The sequence below is a fragment of the Danio rerio genome, chromosome 19, assembly GCF_052040795.2.
Source record: "Danio rerio strain M-AB ecotype USA chromosome 19, GRCz13ab, whole genome shotgun sequence".
Classification (NCBI taxonomy): Eukaryota; Metazoa; Chordata; class Actinopteri; order Cypriniformes; family Danionidae; genus Danio; species Danio rerio.
In genome coordinates this window covers 30,540,731-30,558,269 of record NC_141039.2, presented here as the reverse complement: position 1 = coordinate 30,558,269, position 17,539 = coordinate 30,540,731, and positions in this window count along the sequence as shown.

The following is a 17,539-nucleotide window of genomic DNA, read 5'->3' as shown; positions in this document are numbered from 1 at the left end:
ATTATATTATATTATATTATATTTTAGAAACTGTCGATTTGCAGACTTGGCACATTTAGGTGCCAAATGCAAAAAGAACCATAATTACAGGAATGGATGCCAGTACTGAGATCATGATTTTAGTTTAAAAGAGAGGAAGCAAAGTGAATTAAAGTAATTTCAAAATCATTTGAATAAGTAGCACTTAGACTTTCTATTATTCCTCACAGAGAAATGATTAAGTATCATATAAAGAAGAAACTTCTGAATAATATTATTGCTGTAGAGGTATTCCTCTGAGGTGTGTTCTTAATTGAGATGCAGTGAGTTCATTTGATAAAGCATTTCCATAATAGAAGAGTTTTAATATTCTGATGGATATTATGATCTAGTCTTTTAAATGTCAGGATATTAATGGGATTGTTACTTTAGGAAGGCATATGTTTCTTATACTCAAAGTGTGAGTATGTGAGGGAGAGATAGAGAGATACAGTATATGGATATTCATCCAAAATATTTTAATCTGTTTTTTTTTTTTTTTCTGCATTTGTGCTGGTATTAATAACTTTAACTTTGATTAATACGGATGGCTCTAGTAATGCTGTATATGATCATTTTTTCCAAGGTCTTTTTGGTACACGACAATCACGCATTTGCTCTGGACAGAGGAAATTAAATAATACATATAAATTTCATATTAGCTAATTGCAACGTTTTTGATTTATTGCACAGCCAGTTTGTTGGTTTGTTTGTTTGTTTGTTTTAATACAAAGGAAAAGCATTTTCAAGTACATTGTTGATGTGTTCACATAACCAAAGGCCATTGACAAACATGCAATTTTGCCACAAATCAACTTTGGGATTTCTGATGACAAGTCAGAATGACTTTTTGCCTTTGGGAAGCAATAACTTGCTGATGTGACCCCCCCACAGAGCTCGCTGAGGCCCCCTTGTGGGCCGTGTCCCCCCTGTTGGGAAATGCTGCTTTAGATCATGCGCCAGACCGTTTCTCTGTGTTTCGCTGGTAATGTCTTTAAGTAAAAAATGATTAAGGCCTATTTAATTATTCATTTATTATTTATGTACAATAATTAGGAATAAAATGAGAGTAAAATATAATCAACAACGAAAATGTAAATGAAAACGTAAATAAAAAAAAGCTTATTTATTGACTGCTTAGTCCTATCACTTTAAAATAACAAACACTACATCTCTCTTTAGGCTAAAATACTGCTTCTTTCTTTCTTTCTTTCTTTCTTTCTTTCTTTCTTTCTTTCTTTCTTTCTTTCTTTCTTTTATTCTTTCTTTCTTTATTTCTTTCTTTATTTCTTTCTTTCTTTCTTTATTTATTTATTTAATTAATTTTATCTATTTTATTTATTTGGGTCTACTTATTTTTGTATGTATGTTTGTACTTATTTTAGTTGTCTTTTATTTATTTAATTTTACTTTCCAAAATGAATTATCATTGTACTTAATAACTTTACTATAATAATAAAGCTTGTTAGCAAGTCATTAATGATTAATATAGGAATTAAAATGCTTTGTTTAATTATTTCATCTTCATTTACAAGTAGCAGGGTATTTATAGCTACTGTGTATTTCTGTCCGTTCACATTCTGTCCCTTTGCGCCCTAGTCACAAACTGCAAATATACCTAAAAACATGTGGCAGCGGCGCGGCGGCAGTGCCACTCGCAGCGGTAATGCTTCTTTTTAAGTGTCACCCACTGTACATATGATCCTTGAAACTTTGCAGATCTTTTACATTCCCAAACAGTTCTATTACACACATTGAAAGATGAAATTAAAGTATACATTGAAATGACATTAAAAAATAAGATTTTATGTAGATGAGTATTAAACTGTGCTTAGTTTAATACTCATCTACCTAAAATTTTATTTTCATGTCTGACTGTGTCCACCTGACAGCAGCTGCATTGAATCCAAACTTCCGCAATGCCTTTCTAATGACTTTCCCCCAAGTTTCTATCCATAGATGAGTAGCACAGAGATGAGAGACGGACCCGGTTCAGTCCCCGTCTCCTGCAGAGTGAACGTCACCGAGAGTGTGTGTGGTTAACCCTCAGACGGGTTAACCCTTTAGTCAAGTAATCACGCTGGGCTAATCCTCTCCCAGACGGACTAGCCTTTGCATCACCCTGCATACAGAAGTAGCCGCTCCACACATACACACACACACATATGAGATGGAGTGAATGCAGAAAATCGGCCTCCATCCCCTGTGATATCTGCTAGCCCGAGGCTGTGGGGATAAGATGATTGAGGTGACACTGGAAAGAGAGAGAGAGAGGGAGGGATGAGGAGGAGGATGGGGGAGATATGAAATGGAAAAGAGGAAGTCCAACCTACCGTAAGATGGAGAATGAGAGTACGATAGGGCAGAATGATGGAAAAAAAAAGCCATATATTGGTGAGAGAGGGACGGGAAGGAAGAGATGAGAAGCAAAAGAGATTGGAGGCTTAGACTGCTAGACTGGTCTGTGAATGATAAGGGAATTGAAAAAAAAAGTGATTGACATCTAATCCATCAAGTCTAAATTCACACATTCAAACACAATAGAGCCCAAAAGGAGGATTTAGATCATCGGCGGTCGCCTGAATGATTATCAAATGTCATATGTGTCAGTCATGACTATAGATTTTTAATCCAATTATTGCTCCAGCGTGACAATGTAATTGCGACCAACGGGAGGTCTTATGTGTAAACGTAAAATCAAATGCGTTTTGGATGCAATGGAACTGGTGAATTTATGCTTCTATGCTAATGGTGTTGTTTTGAATCTGACGTATAATTAAATTCCAAAATAATTATGCCCACAGAAAAGAGGGCGGAAAAAAAGCTACGTATTCACATCTGGTTATTTCAAATCATAATGTTTCTTCACTCATAATTAATATTTTATTTGCATTCACACAACCTGCGCGGCTCCCTGCATCTGTCACCGGGTCGTGTTGTGTGTGTGCACGCAGTCTTTGAATATGCTTCTAGAGTATTTAAATCATCCTCACCGCGTGCAGTCTGCATTCATAACTACTACGCCAGCCACCTGGGATTCCTTGAACGTTCACAAACACAAATATTTCAGTCCTCTTTGCTTTGTGCAGTACCCTCATTAGGTGAATATTTGGTTCAGTTGTGTCAAGAATCGCTGAAATTATTGTTTGTTTTGTCAGCAATGACACCCCTGTTGATAAAATCAGAGATGGTGGTCACCAGTGTCACTAATATGTTTATATATGGTATTGATCATTCATTCATTTGTATATTTACTTATCTGCTTATTTGTACAGCACATTTTTAGTTCATACATTTTTTTTCTTCTATAAGTATCATAAATGTTTTTTATAGTCCATATTGGTTGGTTGGTTGTTTGATAGATTGATTACTCCGTTCATTCATTCAATTTTTTTTTTTTTCAATAATGCATTCATTTATCCATTCATCCATTTATTCATTCATTAATTTGTTATGCATTAATTTATTCATTCATTTTGCTTATTTATTGAATCAATCAATCATCCATCCATCTATCTATCTACATGGACCCCAATCATTTTGCATTCATTCATGAGTTCATTGATTAATCATTAATCAATTCAATTACTCATACATTAATTTATTCATTATGCAATGTGTATTCATTCATTAGGCATTCTTCCATTAATTAATTCAATTAACCAATCAATAAATTATTCATTCATCCATCCATCCATTCACTTTTATTCATTCTTCCATCCATCTATTCACTTTTTTCTTTCATTTATTTATTTATTTATTTATTTATTTATTTATTTATTTATTTATTTATTCACTCATTCATTCACTGATTATTCAGTCATCCATTCATTTATTCATTCATTTATTATGCATTCATTTATTCACTCATTTATTTATTTATTCAATAAATCATCTATCCATCCATTAATTTATTTTATATTCATTCATTCATTCATTCATTTATTCATTCATTCATTCATTCATTCATTCATTCACTGATTATTCATTCATTGATAAAATTATTCATCCTTTAATATATTATTATGGCATTCATTCGTTCATTCATTCATTCATTCATTCATTCATTCATTCATTCATTCATTCATTCAGCATCCATCCATCCATTCATTCAATCAGTCTATCATTTATTAATTCATTTTATATCCATTCATCCATACACTAATTATGTATTCATTCATTTTGCATTCTTCCATTAATTAATTTAAATAATCAATAAATTAATCAATCATTCATTTGTTCTTTTATTAATTCATTCATTCTTCCATCCATTCACTTTCTTTCATTTATTTATTTATTCATTCATTCATTCACTGATTATTCATTCATCCATTTATTCATAAATTAATTTATTATGCATTCATTTATTCACTCTTTTGCTTATTTATTCAACCAATCCTTCATCCTTTAATTTGTTTTATATGCATTCATTATACATTTATTCATCCATTCATTCATTTATTAATTCATTCACTGATTTTTCATTCATTAATTAAATTATTCATCAATTTTTAATTATTCAATCAAACAATCATTCATTCATTCATTCATTCATTCATTCATTCATTCTTAAATCTATTCTTTCTCTTGTTTATTCATAAATTGTATTTGCATTCATTCAGTAACTATTAAGTCATTCACTATTTATTTATTTATTTATTTATTTATTTATTTATTTATTTATTTATTTATTTATTTATTTATTTATTTATTGTCAATAAACCAACCAACTAGTCAGTCAGTCAATCAATCAATCAATCAATCAATCAATCAATCAATCAATCAATCAATCAATCAATCAATCAATCAATCAATCAATCAATCAATCAATCAATCAATCAATCAATCAAACAATTAATAAATCAATCAATCAATCAATCAATTTCTTTCATTAATTAATTATATATTCATTCATTAAGTCATTGAGCCATTCATCATTCATGCAATTTATAAATGGTTTCCTTGATGTTCTTTATCAGCTTTATTAATTTGCTTGCCTGCTTGCTTGTATGTCATGCATTTTTTTTTTAATGAATAGGATTTTATGTGTGATTTCTATATAGTTTTAAACAATGTCTCTTTGGTTACCTGCTATATAACAACCTTAAAAGTGGGCATTTTTTATTATCAATTTTAGTCATTCATTCTTTGATCCTTGATTGTGTCCTCTTATGAAATCAGTATGATTAGTTAAGAACACGTGTCTCTATAGCTAGATGAAAATGATACCTTGTGAGACATGTAATTATACGTTTTCATGTGTTGGGTCCCATCATGTGACATGAACATAATGTGAAGGAGCCTGCTTTTTCAAAACCTGTTTTTTTTTTTGTTTTTTTTTTACCAAAACTTTATTATTCTTCAAAATATTAGAGAGCTTTTCAGCAATCAAAAATGAATTATTTATTAAGCCTGCCTTCATAATTGTTAAATATCAGAAAGCATTAAATAAATTTGTTCTGATATAATGAACTTACAAATACTTTTTTACATGGCACTTAGATAACAATGATTTTGGGATTTGAGATTGAGTACTACTAACAAATGACTAATGTTCTAGTGCGTAGGGTAAAGTCATTCTGAATAACAGCTCAGTTTGTCTTCATGTTTTATATGATATTCACATTTAATACAAGGCTGAATTGTACCTTTTTTTAATAATACAAAAAACACAAGCTGGTAGCTATACATGACAGATAAACTCTGTCAGATGGACTTCCTAGATAAACTTTCCATTATTTTTTAAAAACCAAAAACTGTAATAAAATAGTATTGAATAATAACACAAATTATATGAAGTTATATTTAAGAGGTAAAAAAAATAATGTTTGTTTGTGTATTTAAAGACATTTTGCCTTCTGAATCTCACATTCAGATTTAATTACTGTATCTTTAGATAATTAGGTCTAATTTTTTAAACTTTTTTGTGTTTACTCTACTAGTACTTTCAAATGTAATTTCAAAATAGGAATATAAAAACTTATTGTGTGTCTGTCCTTATGTTTTCAACCCAGGCTCATTCTGATTACGTACCCCCTATATACATTTCTGGTGAGAGCAAAATACCTCCTAGGAGCTATGCTTTTTTGCTGCTATTTTAGATTTCAAGTTTTTCTTGCGAATGCCATTCGCACCTGCTCTTCACATGCAAATCCACCAGACGCTGCTGTCGATTGACTATTTTACTGACTGACTTAATCCCCCACCTTCCCCTTCTCTAAACCCAATCAATAGTTTTTTTTTTTTTTTAAAGCACTGATTGACCCGCCTACCCCTTCCCTAAACCCAAAAAAAGCAATCTAGAAAAAAGAAAAGGCCTTTCCTGATTTTTACCACGTTTTCAGATTTTATCACATTATCACACTGTTATTTGCATGTTTATTTTAGTTTTTAAGCTTATGTTTTTGTCTTACCTTTTTGTCTTCCTTTTCTAGAACCATTCTTCACCGGACTCGAACCCCATCACCAACCGCTTTATTAGGTACACCTTACTAGTACCAGGTTGGACCCCTTTTTGTTTTCAGAACTTCTTTAAACCTTCATGGCATAGATTCAACAAGACATTGGAAATATTCCTCACAGATTTGGGTCCATATTGACATGATAGCATCAAACAGTTGCTGCAGATTTGTTGGCTGCACATCTATGATGCAGAGATGGGGGACTCGAGTCAGATGACTTGACTCGAGTCAGACTTACTGTAAGTCACAAAATTTAGGACTTAAAACTTACTTGACAAATATCCAAAAAAGACTCCACTTGACTTGGACTTGGCTGTCAAGACTCAAGACTTAACTTGGACTTGAGTTAAATGACTCGAAAAAAAAAAAAAAAAAAAAAAAAAACTTGTTTTTGTTAAATACACAACCGTTTGTTATATATTATGCGTTTAAAAACAAAGCAAAACCGAAAGTTCTAAGCCACACATGCGCAGTATTAACTGGACCTGGACTGAATTGTTTGGTTCAGAAGAACCGCTTTAAATGATTTATTTGAACGATTTATTTGAACAATTCATTTGCTATTCGGCCATCAGATTTGGTGATGAAAAATGGAAGGCGCCATGCATTTTAGAATTCCCAAATCAGCGGCTGTCCGCGGCATCGGGACAGGACTCATGACTGTTCATATTTCTGCCATGCCACAGAGCGCCATCTCAATAGTTTCATTTTAAATAACATGCGAATGTGCACATCTGGTGTGTGATACTATCAACAGTCATGTGCGCGCCGTGCCGCGGCTCTGAGCGTTGAATCCGATGTGTGATGCGCTTAAGAAGCATAAAGGGGTGCATTAAAGACACATGTGAGTAAGCATTGTGTCACAGCATCCCTAAATGTTTAATTCTAAACAGCTTTGAGGGATATGGATGTCAGCGATGTCAGTTGTTGTTATTGTAGCTTATAGAAAGCAAAGCGAGCAGTACGGCGCATGCGGTGAGCAACTCACTTCATCAACACGCATGATCACGCGTTCATCTAATTTGCTTAAACTAAGCATTCTTCAGTATGGCTATATTTTACAAGCAAGGATTCTGACACACCAGCATGCAGCAGATGTTACAAAAGTTGTGTGTAAGGGAGAAACAAATCAAAATTATAAAATGTGTGGGCTTATGGAATCACCTTAAAGATGAGGAATGGACTGTCTTTGACAGGTTGACATCATCTGACATTATCTGAGTACGTTTATATGGACACCAATACTCTGATTTTAATATGATTAAGACACTACTTTGATCAAGAGTCTACCATGTAAACAGTGATTTTTTTTTAATATCCTAAAGGACCACAGACACAAACTGCGGAGGAAACATTTATAGGCTGATGACACAATGACGTTGATGGATCTATAAGCTATAACATGTAACTGTGAATCATGAATGTAACATTCAGAAAGCAACATATGTAAACACCTGAATCATATTACTGTCTTATTCAGATTAAGGCAACTCATTAGATCACTGATGTCCATGTAAAAGTAGTCACAAGCCCCAAACCCAGAAAAAAGGTGTTCCCTGATTTTGATTACAGCCTTTCCACAGGTTAGTAGTAAGCTAATGTAATGTTTATAGCATAATACAAATCTTGTTTACTTTAAACTTATTATAAATATATATTTATATTGTTCAATTATAATGATAGTTATATATATATATATATATATATATATATATATATATATATATATATATATATATATATATATATAATTTTTTTTTTTTTCGATTAATTTTGTGGCTAAAATGTTTCGGTATCGAAAACACTGGTATTGAAAAAAACTAAACAATACCCAACCCTACTCGTTACTTGTTTAAACTGGCTGCAAAATATACCTACACCATTAGTAATTAAAGCATTAGCCTTCTTTAAATAATCTACACGTTTAAATCTTGTAAATATGATTATTTATGAATATTTTTAGAGCTATTCTGTTTTTATTCCTTTTTCTGTTATTTATTTCTCATTTGCTGTATATTTTATTAATTTGATGATGTCATTAAACTAATATATAGGCTATTTTATATACATATCTAAAATGCCTTTGCATTCAAGTTTGCTTTGAACTTGAAAGAGAGAGAGAAGCAGATTTGGCCTGTTAGCGGTGCACATTGCTCCAGAATAGGTAAGAGAAAGTGGATGTCTTTTTAAAGTTTTTTTTTTTTACTTTAACCCATTAAAAGTGAACAGTGTATAACATTGTCAAAATAAATGAAAGTATTGTAAAAAATTTAATGTTTTATTTGTCGCATATAGGTAACTATTTATGTGATGTGGGTAAATGGTGAGTTTCAATCCGGCTACCACCGCAAGTATATTTCTAACCTGTAAAAAGCACTGATAGTGTTGTATTTGTATGCTAATGTTTAACGTTTAAGTTTTTGACATGTTAGGGGTTAAATTTAATTTAAAAAAAAGATTACATTAAAACAACCTGTTAAATGTTATATTCCAGTTTTTATTTACTCGCATGCATCTTTTTAAAAAAATGTATCGGGGGAAAAAATTAAGAATTAAGTTAGGCAAAACAAGAAACCATTTCAGACCATGGATCTCAAAAATATGTAACGTGTGTGAAATAGGCTATATGTATTATCTAAAAATCTAAAGGTTCAAAATTGCCTTTAGAGTTCATTCTTAGCAATTCATATTACTAATCAAAACATTTTTTATTGGAGTTATTGAAATGTACAAAATGTCTTTTAATATATTAATGTTTTTTGTAATAAAAGAAAAAATATCATTTTGATTCAAAAAAAGATTTCCCAAAAAAATGTGCCTGTGCATTATAAGATTGGTTTTGTGATTTAGGGTCTCATTTAATTAATAGTATACTATTTTAATGGTTTTGATTTAAGCACACTCATTCCCCTGAGCAAAAAGACATCTGATTCCCTAGTGATGAAAGTGTCATTTGAAATGACAGTTTATATACTGTGTGTGTGTGTGTGTGTGTGTGTGTGTGTGTGTGTGTGTGTGTGTGTGTGTGTGTGTGTGTGTGTGTGTGTGTGTATATATATATATATATATATATATATATATATATATATATATATATATATATATATATATACATATATACATATATAAAATTAAATTGGCTTGAAAGTGACTTGTTAGACTAAGCTACGACTTGACTTGACTTGACTTGACTTGACTTGACGTGACTTGAAATAAGCAGTGACTTGACTCGACTTGACTTGGGTCTGACTAAAATTGACTCGACTTGCTTGAGACTTGAAGCTTATGACTTGATACTTGCTTGTGACTTGCACATGTGTGACTTACTCCCACCTCTGCTATGATGTGAATCTTCTGTTCCACCACATCCCAAGGGTGCTCTGTTGGATTGAGATCTGGTGTCTGTGAAGGCCATTTAAGCACAGTGAGCTCATTGTCGTTTGCGCTTTATGACATGGTACGTTATCCTGCTGGAAGTAGCTATCAGATTATGAAGGGTCAGCGACAATACTCAGGTAGGCTGTGGTATCGACACAATGCTCAGTTGGTACTAATGGGTCCAAAGTGTGCCAAGAATATACCGGTGACTCCATTACACCACCACCACCATGCTTTCATGTTGTCTGCACCAAATTCTGACCCTACCATCCGAATGTTGCAACAGAAATCGAGACTAATCAGACCAGGCAATGTTTTTCCAATCTTCTATTGTCCAATTTTGGTGGGCCTGTGCCAATTGTAGCCTCAATTTCCTGTTCTTATCTGACAGGAGGGGCACCTGGTGTAGTAATTTGCTGCTGTAGCCCATTCGCCTCAAGGTTTAATTTGTTGTTCATTCAGAGATGCTCTCCTGCATACCTCAGTTGTAAACAGTGGTTATTTGAGTTACTGTTGCCTTTCTATCAGCTTGAAACAGTCTGGCTATTCTCCTCTGACCTCTTTCGGACCATTCTCAGATGGTTGTGTGTGAAAATCTCAGTTTGTCAGCAGTTTCTGAAATACTCAGTCCAGCCCGTCTGGCACCAACAACCATGCCACATTTAAAGTCACTTAAATCACCTTTCTTCCCCATTCTGATGCTCGGTTTAAACTGCAGAACATTGTCTTGACCATGTTTACAAGCCTAAATGCATTTGCTGCCATAAAATTGACTAATTGGAAACTTGCATTAACTATCAGTTGGAAAGGTGTACCTATTAAGGTAGCCGGTGAGTGTACATCTTTAATAATAAGCACCTCTTTCCATGTATCAAAATAAGAAGAGTACATTTAGATTTCACGCCGACTTAAAACAACTTCAGGCATTTAGCCATACATGACAGATGAACTTAGCCACCGAAGTGAGCCTCTGCTTCCCCTTTTGCATCTTAAACAGCCAGTCTCCTCAAGTTCACTTTGATTTTCACACCTTCATTCACCTGTTTGTTAACGGAGAGTTTGGTGAAATTGTCTGAAAGCTGGTACAGAGAAGCAGGAAACCTCATTGAACAGGGTGAAATCAGCCTTGCCTGAAGCCCCTGAAGAAAATGGGTCATTTCACACACACATTCTCCCCGTCTGAAGAATCCTATCAGGATTGCTTATTTCTGAAGAGTCATGACAAGCAAACCCCCGGAGGCCAATAGACTTGAGAGATTCAGTGTTTGTGATGGACTGCCAGCAGTGGACAGCAAACCAACTTTAATATTTTTTTTCCACTATTGCTCTTCTTCATGGTGAAGGAAATGAGGTGTTTTAAATGTATAGTTTTGTACAATTGCTAGGTGGGATTTTCAAAGAGTTTCCTCGTGCGTGATTGGTACAATTGAAGATATTAGGCGTGTATCTGAAGTGTGTCTGCATTTGAATGTGAAAATATTAAGCGCCCACCTGTGAAGAATACGTTTTAGACAAATCGTCTTTGTGAGCACGCATACAGATTAAAAGAAACAGTGTGTGTGTGTGTGTGTTTGATGTGTTCGCCACTTGCAAATCAGTCATGAGCAAATGTCTAAAAACATGTAATCACACATGCCTAAAATGATATTTTTGATTAATTAGGCACGTTCTTGTTGAGCGCACATCCGTGTTCTCACATGTTTCATTAGTTCCATAAGAAGGTGACATGGGATACTGTGAGTGGCACCATGGCAACGCTGCTTGGCACCGCAGGAAGGCTGGTATGGAATTATTTCCATGTGACTTGACTTCAGTAGTGTTGGCAGATGCTGGTTTTCACACATCAAAAACGATAGGAGGTGCAATATGAATATGTCAGGGATGCAGTTTTCAAAGTAATACAGATATCGCAAGATTTCACCCACCATAGCTTTAAAAGATTTAATGCTTGATTTAAGTTCATTGTCTGGTTTTAAAAGATTTATTGCTTTTTTATGTGTGCTGATTTAACTCTTAAATGAAACAGGTTTGTATAATAGCACATTATATCAATCTATCTTTAGAAAATAATAAATTTAAGTTTGTGAATTTTAAGGACATTGAGACTTGAAAATATGAACCTAAAAACTATATCTATATTTTACTGTCTTGGCCTCCTGAATCATACATTCAGCTTCCATTATCATGTAATAGTTGGGTCTAATTTTCACCTTTTTGTGTAGCTAGCGATTTCAGTAATACAAAAAATTATAATAATTCTGTCTGTACTTACGTACTGGTCAACTCTTTTACATTTGTTTAAAAAAAGGCAAGACAATCTTTAAATCACTGATAAAAAAGGCCCTGAAATGCTTGAAGCAGGGGTGTCCAAACTCGGTCCTGGAGGGCTGGTGTCTAATCAAACACACCTGAACAGCTAATCAACCACAGGAAAGTTCCTGGCAGGTGTTTTGAAGCAAGATGGAGATAAACTCACCAGGACACCGGCCCTCCAGGACCGAGCTTGGACACCCCTGGCTTAAAGCATGTCATTATTATTCTGTCATTAATTTGTACTGTAAATGTTTAGGATACACCAATAGTAGATTTATTTTCAGTTCTGTTATTGATTTATTTTCCAGTGAATTTCTCATTTAATTTTGAAAACTTTGATGAAATTATGTTAAATTACATTAAGATATGATGAAATTACTAGCTGGCAGCTACTGTAGCTCTCTGCAACTCTCACATAGCTGCCCACTGAAACTAAGCAGAGCTGTGCCCGGTCAGTACCTGGATGAGAGACCACATGGGAAAGCTAAGTTGCTGCTGGAAATGATTTTACTAAGGCCAGCATGGGGCACTCAACCTGTGGTCTGTGAGGGTCCTAATACCCCTGTAAATTAATGGGGACTCTATACTGTTGGATGAGATGATAAACCGTGGTCCTGACTCTCTGTGGTTATTAAAAACCCCAGGATGTCCTTCAAAAAAAAGTAGGGGTTTAACCCTGGCATCCTGGCCAAATTTGCCCACAGGCCTTGGTCCATCATGGCTTCATAACCATGTCCATATCATGGTTAACTTCATGCGGTCTGGCACAATATGGCTGCCGTCGCATTATCCAGGTGGATGCTGCACACTGGTGGTGGAGATTAAAGTGCTTTTCTGTTTTTCAGAGAGTGCTATATAAATGTGAGAAATTATTATTATTATTAGACTAGCCATCTGGAATCTGGTCTGAGGTTAGCATCTACTACATGTCAACTATGGTACTTTCAACTTTGTTAGAGATTTAAAAGATTTACCAATCATGTAAGCAATAATTAGTAACATAATCAAATATATGATATATTTGTTCAATATTATATTTAAGCAGTTTGAATAATTTTATATTGATAAATATTTACGTTTAATGTTTATTATTGTGTATATAATATCAGCATACTGAAAACTAATGAAAAATTTATGAAATTTACCTGCAATCTCTGAATCAGTCAATTTTCAGCATCAATAATTTGCAACAGAAATATGACAAATTCACCTTTATTACAGTATTGCCACCTATGTCCCTGCCTTCTTAACAGTGTTTATTTTATGTCAGATCATGTGGTTTGAGCTTGCTTAATTTCATTGAGTATTCATTTTAAAATTATTGACTTTTAGGTGTTTTAGGCCACATCCATTTTCCAAATGGCCGTATTATACTGTACAAATGCAAAGGTTTTTATTTTATATTTTATTTATTATTAGTAGTATTATTTTATTTTATTTTTTTTATAATTACTGATTTATGCAGTCTGGTGATTTATGCATTTTAAAGACCTACGACTACTTAGCAAAAGGTAGCAAAAAAGTTTTTTCTTTTTTTATCAAATATTTATGAAACAGTTTGATTATATAAAGCAGATTGATAGCGGTCTTTCATAAACTAAGGTTGTCAAAAATCAGTATATATTTGAATATCATCAGGTGTGAAACATTGCATTAAAGTAATTTAAGTGTAACATTTCTATAATTATTCCACAGAACTGGTCTTAATTTAAACTTAAACAGAACTTGGTCTTAATTGGAGTCAAACAGGCTTTTTCGGTCCAACTGGCCTTTGTTAAACTTATTAACAGGGTCTTAAATTTAATTGACTAATAGACGTCATAATTGATAGGACTGGCACATGGGACAAACACTCTGCAAACCAATTTTCTAGTGAGTTGGAGTAATGATTCAACAGTTACAGCTATTTGCATAGTTGCAACTGTTTAGCACCACTTATTCCCCAAATTCTACAATTTGTCCACTATGACCTCAAGATGAGCTATGCATATGTTTGGCGAAGATTTTTTATTCCATTCAAGAGTTAAAGACTTTTTAGTAAAAATTGCACTGCACATGTCAAACTTTTTGGCATCCCATCATTATATATATATATATATATATATATATATATATATATATTTATTATAATTTTTTTTTCATTGTTGTTTTTAGAACTTTAAAACTCCAAACTTTCCAACCAATTAACAAATCAATCATTATTTGAAAATCTGACAAAGTATATGAAACTTTAATCTGTGACTAACGATTTTGTACTTTTAATCACTGTCGAGTCTCCATGATCTTGTCGAGCATCGAAGACATTGTAGACAGGTAGGTTACTTCACTATACACTTCATTAAAAGAAAACTAAAAAAAATATGCAAATCTTAATTGCAGTGTCTTTTCAAATCTTTTGATTCTCAAAATAATTTTTTTCCCAAATTTTTCATATTCATTGCTCACAATTTCTTCTCATTGCTCACAATTTGTTCTCATCCAAACGTTTCGCCTGTGGACTTTTTAATAAAGCTAATTTAAAAGTGTAACTAGCACAGATTTGTGTTTTTCAATGGGCCTGGCTCTGTTTGAAATCCTTTATAACAAGCGAGTCTTTTGAAATGTTTGGTTTTTTAAGCTGTACGCAAAGTTGGCCCTTGTTTTGAAGCTTCAACCATTGCGGCAGTAAAAGCGGGAGCATTAACTCATTCTCTGCTTCTCTTTCTCAGTAGGAGGAGGTGCTTCAGTAGATGAAAGTTCTCCCAGTCGTACTTTGAATTAGAATCACTCTTTGAAGCGATTTATGTTTGTGTTTGTGATGGAAAGCACATCATCAAAATGCAAACACCAATTCAGTCGAAATCCCAACAGACTTGCTGTCTTCCTTTGTCCTCCAAACTAGCCTGTTTTATCTATTTGTTTGTATAGGATATCAATGGCTTTGAACATGCTAATGCATGTGAGAACACAATTATTGATTTCAGAGCGATTCGCATTTGGACACCAGTTAACCTCTAGCATTGTTTTGTTTGTTGTGGCCCAAATCACAGCAGTAAAGCTACTCAAAAGTTGAGAAAGGTTAATTTTACATTTTTTTTACTCAAACAGATGTAATTGGCAAATTACCAAAAATTTACACAAAGGGATGAGATGAGAAAACATGGTTAATATTATGGAAAATGTGATCATCTTTATGTTAGTCACAGAACTAAAATCTTTACATGCTACAAGAAAAAAGGAAAAAAAAAACTTTGGATAAATGTTACACTTAAAGTTGATGTTATAATTATTATCGACTACAATCATGAAGGAACTATGTTATGTTATTTTAAAGCATGCTGGGAACTTATAAACAATCAAAATATGCATTACATAATACAATGAATCATAGTCTAATACTTTCACACAAACCTGGACAAAATAGCATAAAACAGACCATGAAATAAATAACATATTATATAAATTATGTGCGGCAAACCCATAGTCAATTTGTGGTTACCATGGTTGATTATACCTGTAGATTACCACAAATTAACTGTAGTTTTGCAACACTAACTATAATTAATCATGGAATTTGTAATAATAGTGTGGTTGTAGGAACTCAATGAGCCAAAAAATATGAATACTACACTTTTACTATAGTAAAAAAAAACATTGTTTTGTTCTTTAAATTATTTTAAACGCTGTTGATGCAGTGTTGCCAGATATTGTTATGAAAAACAAACAAAAGCAATACTCCAAAGTAAGTTGAAATCTTGTACACTACACTCTCAGAATTAAAGGTACGAGAGATGTCAATAGAGTGGTACCTTTTTAAAAGGTACACATTTGTACTTGAAGGGTCCATATTGGTACCTCAGAAGTGTATATTAGTACCTACATATTTTAAGAGGAACACTTTTGTACTTTTTAGATACCAATAAGTACCCTTAATATAGACTTTTTAGGCAAAAATTTGTACCTTTTGAAAATGTACTACCCCAGTGACAACTTACGTACCTTTATTTCTGAGAGTGTACCTGACAAATGTCTTATTGTCTATCCAAGTTTTAGGGACAACAAATAATAACTCTACTTCTAGTTGATCATTTGGTATCAGAAGTGGCTTTTATGAAAGGCAAAGTCCTTTAGATTACGCTTATTTTACTAAAATTAAATATGATCAGACCTTGATTTTTAATTATTTAATTAGGACAGTAAGGTCTGACTTTGCTGAGACAAAAGTCTTGTCACTTAACAGAAATAATGTACAGCATAGAATATAAAGTCATGGTGCAGTGAAAAAAGAATAAATATTGTGTCTGACTCCCATGAGCTTGGACGACTGCATCCATACATCTCTGCAATGACTCAAATAACTTATTAATAAAGTCATCTGGAATGGCAAACAAAGCGTTCCTGCAGTTCATCAGGATTCTTTGGAATCATCTTCAATCTTTCTTTCAATCCTCCATCTTACCCCAGAAATGCTCAATAATGTTTTGGTCTGGGGACTGGGCTGGCCAATCCTGGAGCTTAACCTTGACCTTCTTTGCTTTCAGAAACTTTGATGTGGAGGCTGAAGTATGAGAAGGAGCACTATCCTGTTGAAGAATTTACCCTCTCCTGTGGTTTGCCCTCTACTGTGGCTGTTGATGTTGCCATCCACACTACAGATCTCTTGCACTCCACCAAACTGAATGTAATCCCATACCATGATTTTTCATTGACCAAACTTGACTGATTTCTGTGAGACTCCATGCGAGTAGTATTTGTGATTGGAATGCAATTCAACTGATGAATCATCAGAAAAATTTACCTTCTGCCACTTTTCCAAATGATCAACTAGTCAAGTCAAGTTATAATTTGTTGCTCTTACAACTGTGATTGACTGTATTTTATAGGACAAATCCTATCATTCATCTTCCCACTTTATTAACAAAGTAATTTAATTTTATGAATGCAATCACAATAAGTATATATAAAAAAAAAAAAAAAAAAAACGTCCAACAAAGCTTGTATAAAACATATCTGGCAACTCTAACTATCTCATTCACACACAGCCTGATTTTAGGCAACACGATTTTAAATAATTTTTCATTCATAAAACTTCAAATTTGATTTTTGTTAATGCAAAATGTCCTGAAATCTGGACCGCAATGACCTCATAGCTGGCTACAGGCCACGCATATTCATCCACCCTGAGCGTATTGTTATGAAACGCGAGCAGTGAGTGGGCTGTTATGAGCACATGGTTTGATAACAGCGCTCTGTAATCACAGTGGACACACCGTCTGTAGGAGGCTGATCCGGATCCCTGCTATTCAGCTCACGGTGACTGCAATTTCCTAATAATGTCAGGTTACACAAGCACATACTGTATAGCCTGCGTCCATTGGAAATAAGGTGAA